Source organism: Crotalus tigris, unplaced genomic scaffold (assembly GCF_016545835.1).
Source record: "Crotalus tigris isolate CLP2741 ecotype Arizona unplaced genomic scaffold, ASM1654583v1 scf7180000017614.5298720, whole genome shotgun sequence".
Lineage (NCBI taxonomy): Eukaryota > Metazoa > Chordata > Lepidosauria > Squamata > Viperidae > Crotalus > Crotalus tigris.
Window position 1 is genome coordinate 828,531 of NW_024096513.1, and position 13,912 is coordinate 842,442.

Here is a 13,912-nt window from a genome sequence, read left to right on the forward strand (position 1 = left end):
ACACTTGAACCACAGGAAGTTTGGCACAAGGGTAATAATGGCTCTGTCATATACTTTGCTTCAGCTTTCTACCCTCTGTTTTCCTCTCCCAGAGTATCTGTTCAAATCCTGATGGTGTTCAAGATGCACTTTTGCGCTCATGTGGATCTTTAAATAAAAACTGACAGTTTTTCTCATTAGGTGCATTCTCAGAGATAAGCCTTGGATCAATCTTTAGATGAAGTATTGGATTATATTGACCTCTTGATCAGTAGGAGGGAAGGGAAAACATTTTCAGACTAACAAAGCATGAAAATGTTTTTTCTGATATTTTTGGTGTACAAAGTAGTTTCTCTGAAATGCCCTGCAAGCGATGCTTTCCTTGTTCCACATGAGTGGTATCAGCATGGTGACTTCATCATTGGTGTGATGGCATCTCACATGGGTTACCACCTTTATGAAATTAAATTTAGTGAAAACCCTTCTATAAAACCTTATGAAATACCAACGTAAGAATTTTTTTCTCTATCTAATATTACCCAGACTTTCAAAATTTCCTTTATATGACTAAAATATCTTTGTTCATACATTTAGGATTTTTGATGTAATCTATGTCTTCTTTTTTTGAGTTGTACCTCATTGTGAGAGAAAAAATAATCTTTAGATTTTTTTCAAAGTCCTTGACATGAAATGTACAAAATTTAAAATCAAGAAGTCTCTATTTGAACAATTACTGACATAAAGGTTTTTTTAAAAAAGGTTTGGCATTATCTCTCTTAATAAAACAAATATACAGTAAATAAGTGATAGAAAATATAATACTTTGAAAAGGGCCACTACTTTTATTTGTTGTAGTACATATTTGTTGGAAATCATGGAAATGTTGCTTAAAATAAATTTGAACTCTGTACAAATTATTAAGCATTTTAGGAAAGCTATTGTCTTCTTACTACCATAAGATGTCTCTTACTTATATGGAAATGATGCCACCTTACAAGGCTTGTAAAAAAATTTCAATGGGGGATTTAAATTATTTGTAGCATAATCACCAAATTTCATCAACACATTCTTGCCTTGGCCTTTGCTGTGAAGGAGATCAATGAGGACTTCCAGATGTTACCTAACATCACTCTCGGGTTCCACATCTTTGACAGTTACCTCAATGCAAGGATGACCTATCGCACCACTCTGGACCTCCTTTTCAAATCCCAGGAATTTGTTCCTAACTACAAGTGTGATGGCCAGAAGAATCTGGTGGCTTTTATTGGGGGATTGGATTTTGTCACATCATCTCATATTGCTGAAATTACAAGATTCTTCAAGATTCCACAAGTAAGTGGTGAAAGGGTTAAACAGAAAAATTCTATGTTCTGTTCTTGATGTTGTTATGAAATAATTAAGAGGTGTTAAGATTAGCTTAGGTTTGAAAAAAGGTGTTCTGCCTGGCTTAAGGTCTATTAGTTAGCATAATTCTGAAACTACAATGCCAAATACAAGAAGTGAATATCTGTAGACATTCCCTACGTGAGGAAAAACGTGAACATAGAATTCTTTGCTTCTACCAAAGAATTGATCAATTATATGTGTTCCAAGTAATTCCAAGAAATTCCTTGCCATTTTTATACTTAGAAGAATTTAACAAAAGCAATTCCTTCCTTGGATATATATTATATGAAAACTAGATCAGGACAATTACATTTGATCTTACTACTGAAGAAAATATTACTCCACTTTCTTGCAGCTGACATACGGCTCATTAGCCCAAGAGGAATTTGAGAACAGTATGCTCTCTTCACTTTATTTCATGGTCCCAAAAGAGGACCATCAGTACATTGGGATTATCCAACTCATTCACCATTTCAGGTGGACCTGGATTGGGATTTTTGCTATTGGTAACAACAATGGAGAAAATTTCTTACAGAAAATGCAGCCCTTACTTGCAAAGAATGGAATCTGCTCATCATTCATACAAAGGCTTTCACGAGTACACCCAGAAGACTTTCCACAAATTTATCAAACAATCTCAACTATTTCATGGAATTGGATAAATACCAAAGCCAATGCATTTCTTGTCTATGGAGAAGCATTGACAATTATGTGGTTAAGAATTGTCACGTTTATGGTAGATCCTGAAAGGAAGGAAATTTCATTATTTAGAAAGGTATGGATCATGACTGCACAGATTGATTTTGTATTATCAGGATTCCAAATCAGTTGGGATCTCCAGGTGTTTCATGGGGCTATTTCATTCAATGCTCATTCAAGAGCAGTTGTAGGTTTCAAGGAATTTCTTCAGACTGTAAATCCTCTTTCAGTCTACAGAGATGAGTTTCTTTGGGAAGTTTGGGAACAGTTATTTGATTGTTCATTTCCAAAAGCAGAATTACAAGAAACGCAGACTAGGCAGTGCACTGGTGAGATGAAGCTAGAGGATCTTCCTGGACCTGCTTTTGAAATGGAAATGACTGGACAAAGCTATAGTATCTACAATGCTGTTCATGCTGTGGCTCATGCTTTGCAAGCTCTATACACATTACATTCCAATAGAAAAAAAACTATGATGTGTAAAAATCCTGACCTTCCACATCTCCAGGCTTGTCAGGTATTCCCTTTTCATTGGACATTTCTTGTATTTCAATAAGCAGTTTGAGGTAGAATTATTTTTTGTGTAGAGTCTTAATATTTTCTGCATTTGGAATCAAGCTTGAGAAAACAACTTAGAAATAAGTTGGAATTTCCTGATGGTGAGAACAATTAAAAATGAATTAGTGGAACAGCTTGCCTTCCAAATTTTTGAATGCTCCTACTCTGGTGATATTTAAGAGAAGGACAACCATTTGTCTGAAATAGTATAGGATTAAAAGACCTTCTGGTCCCTTTTGACTCTGACATACTATTCTTTTTCTACAGAAAAAGTAGTTTCTGTTATTATTCTGGCCATTGAGAAGTTACTGTATAAATTATGGTTTATATATCAGCAGACTTTATTTACTAAATCACCATACATTGCACAATATGAGCTAGTTAAAGTGATAATTTAGATTACTTGTCATTGCCTTCTCCAAAAACAGTCAATTCCCCAAAAACTTTGTGTGGCTCATGAACTTTTCATGGGTAAAAAGCTGAGCTTCCTATCTCTATCAGAGTTTTAGAGGAATGAAATAAAAATGGTCCTTTTTAGATGAGGCATCCATAGTATGAAACATTTTTGCAATAATCTCTATCTTGCATCTCTCTATGGAGGAATGCTTGGATCTCAGATTCTAAAAACTGGCTAAAGGACATTAGTCAGACCTCAGACTGTCAAATAACTTTGTATCGATGAGGAAAGATTAGATATGATTTATCTTGAATTAGTTGTTTAAATATTGAACCTAAAACACAATTAAAGGAAGTTACAAAAATTCAGAATCTTTTTTTACTTTCTGCTTCAGTTCATTCTTTCCTTTCCTTATGTTAATATTAAATTAGGTATATAGTGTAGACATGTACATTATCATGCAATATTGATTATCCAAATTCTAAGCACATATATTTAATAATAGTTATAGCAATTGGAAGAATGATTGAATGAAACTTTAATATGATTTTCTCCTCTCTATTATATAGCTCTCAACATCCTCTCTCTTTCATTCTCTTTCAAGTAGCTCCATCCATTTTTTCATGGCATTTCTTTCAACAATTCAGCTGGGGAAGAAGTGTTCCTGAATGAGAAAGGGGAAGCAACAGGTGGATTTGACATCACCAATTTGATCACTTTTCCAAACAGATCCTTTCAGAGAGTTAGAATTGGAAAGATGGATCTGCAAGCTCCAAAAGGGAAGGAATTATCCATGGATGAAGATTTGATTGTCTGGAGTCCAGCTTTTAACCAGGTATTGAATTAATGAATCCACCATGCCTTAATCGATTAGGATCCCATATTGAACATAGTCTCTTTAGAAATCTAATTTCTGGGTTTTTTTAACTAAACAATGGCATATTCCTTCAAATGTTGTTGATGATCAATGATTCATCAGATTGACAAAACTGATATTGCAATGTAAAAGCCGTTTCATATTTGGTGTGCATTTCCATCTGAAATCAGAAAAATCAGAAACTGTTTTAAAAACCCTTCTTTTCAAACCATTTTTTTATTTATGGTAAGGTTCTTCCATTTTCTCGATGCAATGACCCTTGTTTTCCTGGGGACTGGAAGAAAGGGATTGAAGGGGATCAGTTCTGCTGCTATGACTGTGTTCCATGCCCAGAAGGGAAGATTTCAAATCAAAATGGTATGGTAGGAATTCTACCATTTTTCATTAGACTTAAGCAAACTTGTATATACAAGTTTACGATGCTTACAATGAATAAAATGAGTTTCATTGATTTGGAATGCCCAGATAACAAATTTCTTTGACTTTCCTCACAGATATGGATGACTGTTTTGAATGTCCAGAAGATCATTATCCAAATAAAGAAAAGAATGGATGTACCCTGAAACGGGTGGTATTTCTAACTATTGAAGAACCCTTAGGAATTGGTTTAGCGTCATCAGCTCTTGGTTTCTTTTTCTTGACATCTTGGGTACTTGGAACTTTTATTAAGCACAGGGACACTCCCATTGTCAAAGCCAACAACCAGTCCCTTACCTACACCCTGCTTGTTTCTCTTCTGCTCTGTTTTCTCTCTTCTTTGTTTTTCCTCAGCCAACCTGGTAAAGTGACCTGCCTTCTCCGACAATCAACTTTTGGAACCACATTCTCAGTGGCTATTTCTAGTGTGCTGTCCAAAACCATCATTGTGCTGGTTGCTTTCATGGCCACTAAACCAGGATCTCCCATGAGAAGATGGTTAGGGAAAAGATTGGCTTTTTCTACTGTCCTTTTCTGCTCCTTTTTCCAAGTATGTATTTGTATTCTTTGGTTGTCAACATCTCCACCATTCCCTGAGTTGGACATGCATTTACAGCTCCAAGAAATTATTTTACAATGCAATGAGGGGTCAGCTTTCTTCTTTTATTGTGTATTGGGCTATATGGGTGTCTTGGCCATTGCCAGCTTTATTGTAGCTTTTCTTGCCCGTAAATTACCTGACAGCTTTAATGAAGCCAAGTTCATCACCTTCAGCATGTTGGCCTTTTGCAGTGTGTGGATCTTCCTTCTTTCCAGCCTATCTGAGTACAAAGGGAAAAGCCATGGTAGCTGTGGAGGTCTTCTCCATCTTGTCCTCCAGTGCTGCATTACTGGGATGCATATTCTTGCCAAAATGCTACATCATTGTTTTCCGGCCTGAACTAAACCAAAGGGAGCATCTCACAAAGAGAAATTAGTATAACATGTGACTTTTCTCACTAGGAGAAATTCCTAACAAACAAGAATAGGAAGTCCTAGTGACCATAATTAGATAAGGATTTCATTTAGGTAACCTGATTTCACATTTTAATGAAATGGAAAAATGAATTGAAGTACCTATTAAAGTAGTTAGAGCTATTTTCTGTTGCTGATCTATTGATGATAGAAATGAAGACATTTACGTGCAATTTTCACCTCTTCACAAAATCAAAGATTGTTTTTAGTAAAATTTCAGGGAAAGAGCCTGATATTTTGGCCTTTTCCATTTGGGTTTCTCTATAATTCAAAAGTTAAAAACAGAATATTAGTTTATGAACAGACATTGTGATGTCCTTAATCAAAAAAGGAGAAAAATAATCAATCCATGAAATTATAGATCAATCAGCCTGAAATCAATATCTGGAAATATCTTGGAAAAAGATAATCAAGAAACAAATCTTCCAACACCTTGAAACAAACAAGGTTATAACCTGTAGCAGAATATCAGAATAACAGAGTTGGAAGGGACTTTGAAAGTCTTCTATTCATCCCCCTGCTCAGGCAACATGGATTCATCAAAAAGAGGTCATGCCAAACAAATCTTATTTCATTCTTCAACAAAGTGACTAAATCAATGGATCAATGAAATATACTTAGATATTGTGACTTGGGCTACATGTATATCTTAGCTCTTGCCAGCTTTATGGTGGCTTTTGTTGCCCATAAATTACCTGACAGCTTTGATGAAGCCAAGTTCATCACCTTCAGCATGTTGGTCTTTTGCAGTGTTTGGATCTCCTTCTTTCCAGTCTCCCTGAGCACAAAAGGAAATGCCATGGTAGCTGTGGAGGTCTTCTCTGTCTTGTCCTTCAGTGCTGCATTACTGGGATGCATATTTTTGCCAAAATCTACATCATTGTTTGCTTGGCTGACATCAACCACAGGGAACAACTCACAAAGAGAAATTAGTATAACATGTGATCTTTCTGGCTCAGAGAAATTAGTGACAAAAAAGAATAAAGCACTACATAAATATAGTAAGAACTGTTTTTCTCATTTTATTAATGTGTATTGAGCATACTATTATATGATAGCAGGTTTGAATATTTTAGGGTTCTTGAAATGTAGAATGTATTGAGTTTGTGAATCCTGTACATTTAACTGCATCTTGAAATAGGTGTTCATGCTGGGTCATAAACATTCACTCTATCAATAAATCAATTTCCAGAGCAACCTGTTATCATATATTAATAATATGGGAAATGTAGTGAAATGAAATGTATTCTTCCTTCTGTCTCATCCTTCATTCAAAGTGTATGCTGACTAATGACCATAACAAAGAGTGATTTGAATGGGTTTACAATAAGAAGTGTGGCATTTTTCAAAAAAATCACCTAAAATTCAGCACAAATTCTAGAAAACATGTACAGCCCTCTCTGATATAGGGAGGAACTACAAACATGAAAAAACCCAAAAGAAATTTTGAATATTCATTTGATGTTGATAATAGATATGTATATAAGTATGTAGGTAGAAATATAGATAGATAGATAGATAGATAGATAGATAGATAGATAGATAGATAGATAGATAGATAGATAGATAAACAGACCCTATGGACAGGACAAGTTGCCCAAATTATAATGCACATGCAACTCTAATTGAGATAGAAACTCGTTACTCTGGACTACTCTGCAAGTGATACTTCTCCTTTTCTCATCATTGGTGGAATGATGTCCCACATACTTTACCAGTTTTATATGTAGCACCACTCCTGGAGGGAGCGCTAAAGTCTTGACCCTCTTAGCCCCCTGTTCGGCTGGCTGCCAACCCAAGGAGTCTCTCACATTGGCACCTCTGCCTAACAGGGCATGTAGCATGGTGATGTTCAGTCACAGTTGACAGCCATGCCCATGGGGTGGTGATGGTTAATCTCTTTTGATGGTAACTCACGTGGGATGATGATAGTTGAATGCAGGCAGTAAGACTTACAGGAGACGATGGTAGTCCAGTCCTGGTAACAGCAGCTGGTATAAAACAATAGTAGTCAGTCCCTAGTAACAGCAACCTGCTTAGGATGATGTTAACCAGTCTCTGATAGTAGCAGCTTGCCTATGACAATGGTTGCCAGTCTCTGGTGAAAGCAACTTGCCTAATCCAATGGTTGTCAGTCTTTGGTGACAGCAGCTTTCCTAAGACAATGTTAGTCAGTCTCTGGTAACAGCAACTTGCCTAAAGCGATGGTAGTCAGTATCTGGTGACAGCATCTTACCTAAGATGATGGTAATCAGTCCCTCTCTGGAGCTCACAGGGGACCTCCTTTATCCACTCTCCTTGTCTCTCTATGCCCTCAGTATATGTAATTCCCCCATCCCTTCCTTATCCCCTTTTTGTTTCCACAAGCTGATCCTTTAAAAACTCCTCTACTTCCCACTAAAAGACATACCCTCAACCTGTCAAACTCTTTCCTGACTCTCCCTCCAACCAGCTGACACCAAGAAGGGAAAAGAAATAAAACTCCCCAACCTATCGTCTCTTTGTCTGGCATGCCGCAATGAAGAAAAAACAATAAAAACTTCAACAAGCTACTCTCACTCTCTATCCCCCCTCTTCATCCGGCTTGCTTGCAACAAAGCAGAAAAACACAAAGATCCCACCTTCTTACTCCATCTCTATTTCTTCATTCAGCTGGCTCTGGATGGCTGGCTCCACTAAGCTGCTCTCTCTCTCTTCCTCAGCTGGCTCTTCTCAATGTCCAGCCAAACACTACGTTCCAGTCTCTTTCTCTCTCCTCACTCAGCTGTCTCTACTCAATGTGCAGCTAAACGCTACTTTCCAGCCTCTTTCTCTCTCCTCTCCCGTCAGCTTCCTCCTCCCTTTTCTTCCCTCTTCAGACCCACATCCTGCCACCAGACCCACAGAAGTTGCTGGAGCTCCCGCAAAACCTCTCAGCTGGCCCCATTCTCACCCCAGCTCCGCTACATGAAATTTAAGGAACATCCTTGAATAAAACCTTATGAAACATCATTGTATGGAGATTTATTTATTTATTTATTTATTTATTTCACAGAATTTTATGGCCTCCCACTCACTGTCAATGTCATGGTTCCGATAGATGAACCCAATAGAAAAAAGGACTCCAAGACAATTGCTTTCCTCAAACACAATTTTTAATGGCTACATAGTATCGGCATGAACAAAGGTGAAACAAGACTAAAATTCCCTTCCTCCAAAGTTACAAAGATGAACTTCCCACACAATTTCTATGTCATAAATCACATTCCCCAATGCACTAGTTTAGCGGGCTTTCTAGCAGACACTTCTACCTGCCAAAACTCTGGTAACAATGACCTTGGTTCCCACAGAACAATTTTAGGTTTTAGCTAGACAAAAAGAATACACACACCTCTTCCCTTTTCTGTTGCAATCGAAAAACGAGATGAAAATGGCTGCAGCCAAATTCATTTGTAGTGTTGACAGTCAGTGTCTCTGAGCTACTTAAAAAAAAATAAAACCCAATATATAAACAATAAAAACACATATATTAATAATATGGGAAATGTAGTGAAATACAATTTATTCATTTCACAGAATTTTACGGTCTCCCACTCACTGTCAATGTCATGGTTCCTATAGATGAGCCCAATAGAAAAAACGACTCCAAGACAATTCCTTTCCTCAAAGAGCATTTTTAATGGCTACGTAGTATCGGCATGAAAAAAGGTGAGACCAAGACCATGAGCCCAATAGACATATGATCCCAATAGAAAAAAAGGACTCCAGGTTGGACTTTATTTTCTCAGTTTAAAGAGATTGATTGATTGATGGGATTAGATATGTATAGGATAGATTAATATTTTATTTTAAATAAGGGATATTAGTGGAAGAAGAAATAAATAAGATCTATGATAAAATTGGGATAGAGCTTTTATATCCTTGATCCCAAAAGAGGACCAAGATCTTACTCTACCAAAAAATTATAGACCCATATCTCTTTTGAATGTAGATTATAAGATTTTTTCGAAAATTTTAGCTAACAGACTTTTGACTGTGTTGAATCAACTAATACATATGGATCAAACTGGTTTCATAACTGGAAGATATATGAAAAATGTTAGACAAATTATTAATTTAATAGAATATTTGGATAAGAACAACCAGATTTCTGCAGGATTGATATTTTTAGATGCTGAAAAAGCTTTTGATCAGTTAAATTGGCAATTTATGTTAAGATTGGTTGAGGAAATGAATTTTGGAGATAAAATTTTACAGGCTCTTCGAGCCATCTATCAAAAACAAACAGCACAACTTATAGTTAATGGAGGTTTATCAGAGGTATTTCCAATCGAAAAGGGGCCTTTGCTGTTTGTTTTAACCTTGGAAATTTTGCTGATTAAAATTCGTGAGTCACCTAACATAAAAGGAATAGAAATCAACAAAAATGATTATAAATTAAGGGCCTTCGCAGATGATCTGGTTGTTACTTTGTCTCAACCAACTTATTCTGTAATGGAGTTGTTACAATTGATAAATCAGTTTGGACAAGTTTCAGGTTTCAAGATTAATAATAATAAGACTAAAATATTGCCAAAAAACATGACCAACTTGGATAAGGAGATCTTAGTTAGATTGACAGGTTTTGAGGTTGTTAATAAGGTAAAATATTTGGGGGTTATTTTATCTGCTTCCAATGCAAAACTGTATAAAAATAATTATGAAAGGCTGTGGTTTAAAATACAAAAGGACTTAGAGAATTGGAAAAAGCTGCAATTGTCTCTATTGGGGAGAATAGCAGCGATTAAAATGAATGTCTTGCCAAAGTTTCTTTTTTTATTTCAAATGATACCTATTTTAAAAAAAGAAGCAAACCTAGATGAATGGCAGAAAGGTATCAATAAATTTATCTGGGCAGGGAAAAAACAAGAGTAAAACTTAAAATTATACAAGATATACGAGAGAGAGGTGGACTCAAGGTACCGAATTTGAAATTGTATTATGATGCTGTGGTTTTAACATTAATTAGTGATTGGGTTACTTTAACAAATGTAGATATACTCCTTTTGGAGGGGTGGGATTTATTATATGGATGGCATGCCTATTTAATTTATAATAAAAAAGTTGACAGGGTTTTTAAGTCTCATATTTTAAGAACTTCTTTACTTTGGGTTTGGAAGAAATATTATAGAATTGATTCAAGAATTCCATTATGGGCTATTCCATGGCATGCAATAGAAGGTATAAGGAAAGGAGTTAAGATGGACAGAATTTCTTATATACAATTACTTAAGTGGGATGGTGAAAATTGGCAATTAAAATCCATAGATGAATTAGCACAAGAAAATATTAATTATTCATGGTTTCAGTACAGACAATTATTGGAAAGGTGGAAGATAGATTATAAAGTGGGTTTGCTTAGAGATGATGAGAATTTGCTAAAACAAATTAGAGATCAAAGCCGAACCCACATAAAAAGAATTTATGGTGTATTAGTGGAATTGGATTCAGAAGCAGAATTAGTTAAAGATTGTATGGTTAAATGGGCTCAAAATTTTGATGAACCGATTTTATTAGATACATGGGAGACTATTTGGGTGAGGAATGTTAAATTTACACAAGCGCAAAATTTAGGGGAAAATTTCTATAAAATGTTTTATAGATGGCACCTTGATCCACAAAAAATGTGTCGTATATACTCAAATTTGCAGCCTAAATGTTGGAGATGTGGTTGCTTGGATGCAACGTATTATCTTATCTGGTGGTCATGTAAAAGTATAAAAGCCTTTTGGATCAAGATATGGTGGAATATTCAAAGAATTTTCAAAAGAAGGATAAAATTTACCCCACAATTGTTTTTGTTGGGTATTGTTTCTGATTGTGATGACAAAGAGATTATTTTAATGTTAAACTTAATTACAGCGGCAAGGTTGTTAATAGGACAATATTGGAAGAAGGAATTTTTGCCTACTTTGCAGGAATGGTTTCTTAAAGTTTCTTACTTATCTGAAATGGCAAAAATTTTGGCTTTTTTGAAAGATAAATCACAAGAGAAGTATCTCTTGGTGTGGAAAAGATGGATAAATTTTATACAATATAAGTATGATATAAGAAAATATCATTTAGCTTTTGAATAATTTATATTTAAAGTTTAAGATATTATTTAGAAGTGTAGAATAGTTTTTTTCCTTTTGTTATTTTTTTTTATTTTCTTCTTTTTCTCTTTCTGTTTTTTATACATAATGGAGTTAAGTACTTAACAATTTGTTTATTGAATGTAATCATATTTGTTTGAGGTTTATTTGAGTTTAAAAGTTTTTTCTTTTAAGTTCTAGTTAACCCTGTATTCAGCTCTGGGAAGAATGAGGGAGGGTTTGGGGGTGAGTTGGGAGGGATTGGGAAGGGGTTTTTATTGTAAAATTGTAAAAATTTATAATAAAAAAGTGGGGGCCATTATAAACATTGCCTGCCTCCTTGCTCCACTGGATCATGTGGATCTGATCAGGAAGAGACAGTTCCTCAAATAACGTGGTCCTAAGCCATGTAGGGTTTAAAGGTGACAGCTAGTACCTTGAATTGTACCCGGAAGCAAATTGTCAGCCAATGCAACTCCCATAAGAAAGGTGGCATATGTATAATCTGGGTGTGCATAAAACCATACGGGGGCCTGCACTTTGAATCAACTGGAGCTTCCAGATACTTTTCAAGGGCAGCCCCTTATAGACCTCCATGCAGAGTGGTGATTTATTAATTGGTGGCATGGCATCCAATATAGTTTATCATTTTTATGAACTGAAATTGAAGGAACATCCTTGTGTAAAACCTTATGACATGCCATGTAAAGAGTTTTTTTCTTCTTTTTATAATCTTAGGCAGCTCCCCCCAAATTGCTGAAATGAGCAAAAGGCTTTACTGTATCTCTAATGTAAGCCACTCTGTCTTTCAAATATTTCTAGTTGTGGTAGAAGAAATAAGATTCTTTAGATTTTGCTAAGTGTTGGCTATAGAATGTAGGAAACTTTGGTGCAAGAAATATTTTGAAGATTTTTAGTCAACTCAAGGTAGTTTTTTTAAAAAATTGTGCATTGTTATTCCTCACAAAACATACATGCAATAAAAGACTGATACCTGGTGGATCTGTTCATATTCTATTTTGTGAAAAAAATGGTAGAAAATCAATGTGGTAGCTTCAAAAAACACTTTCTACAACTAAGCATATATTTTATTACAAATCTCCCTTAAATTACTGTCATTGATCTAAGGGATAGAACGAGAATGGGGAGCATACCTTCAACTACAGGCAAGATATTGGAAAGATAAAAAAGAGTGAGGCATAAAAATAGAACTGATAGGGCAGCATAAAATATTACTTGGTACTGAGGAAAAAAGGATTAAAAAGCTATTTCATTATTTATTAGATCAGGCAATGTATGAGGAACAGGTAAAAGAAACCATGTTAACGTGGAGCAGGGATTTTGATCTCAACTTTGATCTGCATATCTGGCAAGAATTATGGGTATGGAATAGGAAGCTTACTTTGGCCACCTCCTACAAAGAAAACCTCTACAAAACTGGAAAAGAGCTGATGTAGTTCCCATCCTCAAAAAAGGAAAAAAAAATGGATCCAGGAAATTACAGACCTATCAGCCTGATCTCAATACCTGGGAAGATCCTGGAAAAGATAATCAAACAATGAATCAACGAACACCTAGAGGCAAACAAAGTCATTACTAAAAGCCAACATGGGTTTGTCAAAAATAGATCATGCCAGACAAATCTTATTGCATTCTTTGACCAAGTGACAAAGTTAGTGGATCAGAGGAATGCTGTGGACATAATTTACTTGGACTTCAGTAAGGCATTTGATAAAGTAGATCACAATCTACTACTTGATAAGATAGAAAAATGTGGGGTAAACAGAATCACCACCAGATGGATCCGTAGCTGGCTGACTGGCCGTACTCAGCGAGTGGTCCTCAATGGAACTGCATCAATATGGAGGGAAGTGTGTAATGGGGTGCCCCAGGGCTCTGTTCTGGGCCCAGTACTCTTCAACATCTTCATAAATGATTTGGATGAAGGGATAGATGGGGAGCTCATCAAATTTGCAGACGACACCAAGCTGGCAGGAATAGCCAACACTCCAGAAGACAGGCTTAAGATACAGAAGCATCTGGAAAGACTTGAAACCTGGGCACTAACTAACAAAATGAAATTCAATGGTGAAAAAAGCAAGGTTCTACATTTAGGCAAGAAAAAACAAATGCACAAGTACAGCATAGGTGGCACCATGCTCAACAGTAGTAACTGTGAGAGGGACCTCAGAGTCCTAGTAGACAATCACCCAAATATGAGCCAGCAGTGTGCTGCAGCTGCCAAAAAGGCCAACACAGTGCTAGGCTATATTAACAGAGGGATAGAATCAAGATCACGTGAAGTATTAATACCACTCTTCAATGCCTTGGTAAGGCCACACTTGGAATACTGCATCCAGTTTTGGTCACCACGATGTAAAAAAGATGTTGAGACTCTAGAAAGAGTACAGAGAAGAGCAACAAAGATGATTAGGGGACTGGAGGCTAAAACATATAAGGAACGGTTGCTAGAATTGGGGATGTCTAGTTTAA

At 36.0% G+C, this 13,912-nt stretch overlaps 1 pseudogene; it reads left to right on the forward strand.

Moving 5' to 3' along the window:
• Nucleotides 1-408: 408 nt before the first annotated feature.
• On the forward strand, nucleotides 409-5,290 carry LOC120300637 (annotated as a pseudogene).
• The last annotated feature ends 8,622 nt before the right edge of the window (nucleotides 5,291-13,912 follow it).